The sequence below is a fragment of the Notothenia coriiceps genome, unplaced genomic scaffold (genome assembly GCF_000735185.1).
Source record: "Notothenia coriiceps isolate Sejong01 unplaced genomic scaffold, NC01 NC01_scaffold00014288, whole genome shotgun sequence".
Lineage (NCBI taxonomy): Eukaryota > Metazoa > Chordata > Actinopteri > Perciformes > Nototheniidae > Notothenia > Notothenia coriiceps.
Genome location: NW_011346989.1, coordinates 72,482 through 79,631, shown reverse-complemented (window position 1 = coordinate 79,631; position 7,150 = coordinate 72,482). Strand labels below are relative to the sequence as shown.

Here is a 7,150-nt window from a genome sequence, read left to right as displayed (position 1 = left end):
CCTTGGCAGTCTCGAGCGTGTAGGACAGAGAGTGAATACACATACTATACAGAGATGCTGTATGAGAAACCGATGTGAGTTTGGAACATTAAACAATATAAATCTATTCTAGTAGACCTCAACAATGGAATTATGATCAGTAGAAATTGCCATGACATGCGACCTTTAAGTTCCTCTTTCTTCTTTTGACTTCATCCATATATCCATCTCCCCCTTTCTCTTTTAGTGTTGTGCTCTTCCACAGACACAAACCCCCCCCCTCCCTCCTTCTGCCTGTCCGTCATGATGTCAGCTCTTCTTTAGCTTCCTCACTTTGTCACCTTCTTTCTGCCCTTTGTCCTCCCTCCTCTCATAATAATAGACTTTGCTCTTTTTATCCCCCCCTTTTCTCTGCCTGCCTCATCCTCTCCTCCATACAGCTGTTCAGCCATTGGCTAGCGCACACTTCAATAGACACACTCGCGCACATACACAGAAACATTTACTTTGTGGTAATTTTAACCATACTTAGGTTAGTTTGTAAGTAAGAACATCTGCATTATCGAGCTGAATCTTAACACTACACCTAATACAACTTTCATTGGTTTAAAAACTTTCATTTTAGATTACTTGTCAATTGCAGGTTGAGGTTATGTTTTGAATTTGCTACTGACACAATATCCTTTCAAACAAACAGCAAATCATTCAAATTGATGTCTATAATTTAAATGTGTAGTGACAAGTTTACATTTCCTTTAAACCCGTAAGCAGTGCTACTATTTGTAACTTTTGTAAATCAACATATTCAAAAACATGTATATCTTCTTTTATAAGTCATATTTTTAAAGCTGTGGCCTATCATTTTAAATTATGCTTACAAATCCCTCTTTGGAAGCCAGAGCATAAAAGTAGCTTGTTTATTGTCATTTATAAGCTAATATATATATAGTGATACTAAAACATCTTAAATGAGCAAATATATGCAGTCAGATAATTTATTGGCTGAAATGGACAGCATTTAAAACCAGCCGTCATTGAGGATATCACTCAAATAAAACAGTAAAATAAAATTTTACAGTGGAAAAATACTCCTGGCATCAGAGGTATTTCCCTTGACCATGGTGCAAAACACAACATATTCTGAGGTAAGGTTTGCTTTATCAGCAACACTAGTAGAGGCCTTGGGTTGGGATGGGAACGCCAGCACACACTCACACAAACACACACACAAGTCCTTGGGTGGGAAATGAGTGCAGATTAACAGGAAGAGGAAATGGCAGTATAAACAGTCGGCAGGCATCTCATTATAAAGGATCACCAGCAATAAAACATAAATCGCCTCTCACCATAACTGTAATTCTTTCTATTTCTGTCTCACAGGGTATAAGGACATTGCTTTGTAAAATGTAGTTTAACTAAAGTTGATCATTTAATAGTAGGCTTTTCCCATCTCTCCCTCTGACTACTATACACATCAGTGAGGAGTCAGAAAGCTTGTCTTTAGTCCACTCAAGAACTTCACAAAAGGCGTCTTGGCCACTGCTGGGAATTCAGGTTGGACTAAAAGTCCTCTAGTATACGAAAGAGAAATCCTAGGACAACACAAACATGTTGGGGAATAAGTGGCTTCCTCTAGCTGCCTTAAAGAGTCTTCCTGCTATGGCATGCTCACACACACACACACACACACACACACACACACACACACACACACACACACACACACACACACACACACACACACACACACACACACACGCAAACCACCCCTGGCCAGAAGCGAACAATGGGAACAACTGTCACATGACCGCTGTTTAGAGCCGGCCTTTGTTAAACAGAGAGAGACAGAGAGAGACAGAGAGAGAGAGAGGTCCTACTGCGCTCTTCGGTGCGTAGGTTTACCAGTGTGTATGGGTGTGCAACATATTATTGAGTCTTTTATTAAATCCCACAGCAGTAGCTGCCATTTAAAACTTTTGAATCTCTCTTTCTCTCTCACACACACACCACCTGCCCTCCATGTGTGCTTGTTTCATATGTCGTTTAAGAGATGGAAAGTGTGAGACAAAATGTGTGTACAGTCACTGATCAGCACACTGTGAGCCAGTCAGTCACATAGAAGCAGCCAGCTGAGTCAGTCAGTATTTAGTTCCTTCAAAAAGTAATTCCATCTCAAATCTATAACTCAAGCTGTAGTTGAAATGATGCTCCAGCAACATCAAAGATGGTAACACATGCAGTTAAGTTGCGCTTGTGGTGTCATCTCAGCCGGCCTTTTGGGTGTAACAACTTTATAGCTACAATTAAAATGACCATGACCAACCAACCAATTGCTTAGTTATAAATGGACATGCTAAATTGGCATGTGATTGTGTTTATGTTTCTGAGATAAAAAGGTTCAGTGTGTCCATCTTGTTGTCTAACAATCATGCAGATGAAAATAAATGAAATTCCTTAATAGACGGAAGTCACATTGTTTGTGTAAAAGACTTATTTGCTTACTTCCAGAGAGTTGGATAAAAGGCAACACTTCTGTCTTTATGCTAAACAGGAAGCTTTAGATGGTAACTGATGACAAAACTAAATTAATTCACACATATTTCAGTGAGACCAGATATTATCAAGTTTTCAATTTTGTTCTTGTACTGTTTCCCTATGTTCCCAAACTTTGTGCTAAGCTAAGATACCGTCGCCTTAGCTCTAACTTCCTTATCTACATACATGACAAATGAATGTATCTTATTTGACAAGAAAGCAAATGAGAGCCTTTCCTTTTATAAAACAAGTTGGAGATTTGAAGTGTGAGTGCCAAAAGCAAATCTAGTAATGCTCCTTTCAGATTTCAACATTATTGATGAGATGTTGTTGCAGCTTTTGCCTCAATATTTAGTCCACAAATGAATTGGTAGCATCACGGTTAACTAGTATATTTAAAAAAGTATTATTAATTTCTTAAAATGTAGAAATGTTAAAAGTTGGTAAAGGCAGTACTGCTAAAGTTATAGACCAGTATCCCATCAGAATACTGAAGTTAAAGCCTTAAAAAGTATATTATCATTTTTGATTTTTGTTTGCTATGGTTCGGCTTTTTTGAAGATTACAAGACACATGTGTTGAAGGCTGGCTGGAATACCAACCATTTCATCCCACAGGAGCAAGTAACACAACACCACAAACGTGTACACACACACACACACACACACACACACACACACACACACACACACACACACACACACACACACACACACACACACACACACACACACACACACACACACACACACACACACACACACACTGCAAGTAGGCAACCGTCACACAGTTACAGCTGAGCTATGTGAGTCTGACAAATTTCAGCATTAATCAAAGGTTGAATCTCATTGGCTCGATTCAACGCCACAACAGGGTTCAGACCTGACACTGACTAATATCGGAAAACAACCTGCTGCATGTTTCTCTTCACAAGACATCCACACACACAGATGCACACACATGTCTGCCTGTCATCATCTCGTGGGTGGTTTACCGTTTAAAGATGTGTTCTCAAAGGTCAGAGAGCTGCAACCTGTCAAAGTGTCTCTGAGCACGACAGCTGTTTGATAAGAGCCCTCCTTAACCTTTTCAAGTTTAAAATGAAATACTAAAATAAATATTGGTGGGTTTACAGCAGTGTCAAAACCTATTCATGATGAGAAAATAAACTTGTGCAAAACATTGTAATCTTGACCCAAACCCAAAACCGTGATGAAAGATCTTCATCTTATCTCTCATATTCCATGTAATTATTTCCTGCTGGGGGTTTCTACAGTTAGCAGCACCAACCAACCCCATCAACCACAGCTACACCCAGCGCCTTGGGAAGACGACTTATTGCTCAAAAAGTCCCCGAGCAAATCTAACTCACTTTTGAGATGTAAACAATTCAACCAACAGGGGTGGAGAGAGAGAGAGCTGAGAGGAGAAGGCAGTGTGGTGAAATACACAGCAGCCACAGAAAGAGAAACAAATCATTTACTATTTCTACCTTTAAATAAAAAAGTCTGAAATGACTCTAATGCACGCAGAGGAGATGACCATCATCAAGACTTAACAACACACATTCCTCCACACACATCCACACACATTTATATTCCATACCTGTCAGCGTGACCTTTTCTCTATCCCTTGGTCTTTGCTCCTATTTTTCTTTCAGTCGTATCTAATCCAAAGTATTCCCTTTCATCGTTTGTTTGAATGACTGAGCTTCTGACTAGCGGACCGGCTGCAAGATTACTCACTCACGCTGCTTGAGACAGGCAACAACAAGTAGCGCCGCACAATCAGAAGCCCTGCCCTCCTCTTTCTCTCTCAGGGGAGTGATTTGTGAGCACACAGCCCCTCCTCTTTCTCCTCTGTATTTGGGAGGAGTTTTCTTTCTTTCTTTATTTTAGCTGAGTTGTCTCTTGCCCCCACATCCCCTGAACACAACTCTCCCTGCCAACCCCTCCTCCTCCTCCTCCTCCTCCTCCTCCTCCTCCTCCTCCTCTGTGTTCCCTGCACAGCCCCGTATTTCATGCTCCAAGTCTTTTTGTTTGGGATCTCTTACACCAACACCACTAAGTGCTTAGAGAAGATTTAAATGTGACCTAATGTTGCTATTTGCAGAGAAGGGATGAAAAGGTTGCATGGTTGTGACATGTCTGAGAAACTTGAGGTGCACTAAAGACAAAGTTTAACTACTGCTGAGAAATAAATCAGCGTCATAGCTTAAAATATACCACAAAATACCTTTAAAGCGAAGGGAAGGAATGGTGGCAAAAAAAACTTACATTTCATCTAGTAAGAGTAGAAGGGCTCCACATGTGTTTATCAGGCATGAGGTCATCGTGTGTGTGTGTGTGTGTGTGTGTGTGTGTGTGTGTGTGTGTGTGTGTGTGTGTGTGTGTGTGTGTGTGTGTGTGTGTTGACTGGCCCTCAGGACAACACTCTCTCCTGTCTTTGTCCTCCTGTTCCTCTGTATTGTCTAGAGTTGATAACACCCAGACACGTGCGTGTGTCTGTGAGTGTGTGTGTGTTTCCTTTCAGACAATACAAGGAGCCCATCCTGCCGCTATGAAAGCCGAGATGATCAGATGGCCCCGAATATGACACACACATTGCTACAAACATGTAGGTGTTTTGATCCTGAGCTACTCACACTACATGTGATAAGACTGTGAGAAAGCTGAAGTGCATGAGGGCCAAAACTGTCTTTTTTTGATCAAAAAGGAAGAACTTTTGTTTAAATAATCTTCATCATCATTATTTGTTGTGTTATTTCAGATATTTAAAAAAAATGCATTCACCCTCTTCTTTCTCCAAATATAAATAGCACAGTTACATCAATATGGAGATATTAGCAATATCAAAAACAGATATAAATGCATACATCTAATCCTTAAATGGTTAAATTATATTGTGAAACATTGGGTTTCAAACGTATTGTCAGATTGATTCGTCTTCCTGCCTAACTGCCATAAAGCAGAGCACTTCACTTAGCAAACTACATTGTCATAAGCCACAATAGGATAAACAAAACTAGGATATTTTAATATATTTATAATGTAATTCATCATAGGTGTTGGGACATCAACAAGGGTTTTATTAAAGAATCATTAAAGGAGTTTGGTGCATTCACACCTAATAGTCCGTGTTCTGGTGCGCTGACTACAGTTTGTTACATTGTTTAATTTTTCAGAAGGTTTGGTTTGCGTTCACATGGGCAAAACTCAAACGGAATATAAACTTTAAACACAAGTCATGTGCACGGAAATGCTGTTCAACCATTGGTCAGACATTACAGACTCTATTTCTAGATACTACCTAGCGACCCGAAAGAGCCACAAACAATCGTAATACAGACCATGGGCGGTCGTTTCTTGTAGATTATGCTAATTCACGACTTTACGTGGCACTGTAAGTAGCCCCCTAAAAAGAAAAGAAAAGTTCATACGGATAGCGGATTTTAGCTTACCTGTCGTACAGGGTTTGTTTTTTGGGATGTCTACAACCTGTCTTGGCTTATTTTGCTATTTATCTTTTTGTGCCCTCCTTTGAGACGCCAGAATTTTTGTTCAGTATTTAGTCGTAAGTAGCAAAACACCCTATCGGAAATTTCTCACTCCTACCACGCGAGAGGGACGACCGAAAACCAACAAAATACAGGGTTGTTCAACTACCTAGTAGAATGTGCCTGTCCTGTCCATAGGAATTCCCTAATCAGAGACGAAGCGGTCGGGGGTGTCTGTCGAGGAGGTATGGTAGACACAAAGTCCCTTCAAACCACTAAGTACGCTCTGAGTAACGTGCTAGGACAAAGACTGCAGGACTCTGTAGAACGGGACCTTTCAGTGCGTGGAGTTTGATGTTTCCTTACCGGCTCTACAGGTGTCAGGACTACACTTTGCATGACGCTGTAAAAATGAGTCCTCTTATTTAAAAAAATCTACATCGACCTGATAAAATGATGGTCGTGTGTCTTTTTACTTTGTTTTCTAAATCCTGTTTAGTGTTCAACTATATATTGTCGTTGTCTGTTTTGTTGGGGTGGCGTGGTGAGTGGAGAGTCGATCATGCAGTCTATATATTCGTATATGTATACTATATAAAACAGTAAATATAGTTATAATATATTGTGTTTGTTATTGTTTTGTTGTATTATCGCCTTTAGGTTGATATAGTCTTATTTGTGGTTTCGCTAGGGGGAGAAGGGGTAGAAGCAGTAGCAAGGTCTGTTAGCGTGAACTACAAAAAATCGTAGCAGACGTGCGCAACGAGATATATAAGTCATAATAAATCAATATCGTATTGTAAATATCGTATTGTTAGACAAACAAGAAAAAATAGGGTATTTTATGTAAGTGCGGAAAAAAAAAAGGTGCATTGTAACAGTAGACAAATTGACTTAACGCTAATTGGGATTATTCGGTGTTAAACTGGCCAACCAGCATATACATGTTAGTAGTAAATGTAGCTAAATGGACTAGTCTCGAGAAACACTTACAGATTAACAAAGGGGGAATCGAACATACGACTTGCTAACTGTCGAGACCTAATCATCCAGTAGCGCGTGCTACTAAGGAACGGAATTATTTATGGTCATACACCACCAAAGTGTAACATCAATGATAATAAAAGAGACCCGACGACA

The 7,150-nt window shown here is 39.9% G+C and overlaps 1 protein-coding gene across 1 annotated transcript in view; it reads right to left on the bottom strand.

The window, feature by feature from the left end:
* Nucleotides 1-4,266, bottom strand: part of bcar3 (BCAR3 adaptor protein, NSP family member) — a 48,143-nt gene extending 43,877 nt beyond the window's left edge. Inside the window, exon 1 of the mRNA XM_010774578.1 lies at nt 4,120-4,266. The gene's annotated coding sequence lies outside the window, so the exon portion shown is untranslated. The remainder of the gene's footprint in view (nt 1-4,119) is intronic.
* Between the last annotated feature and the right edge of the window lie 2,884 nt (nt 4,267-7,150).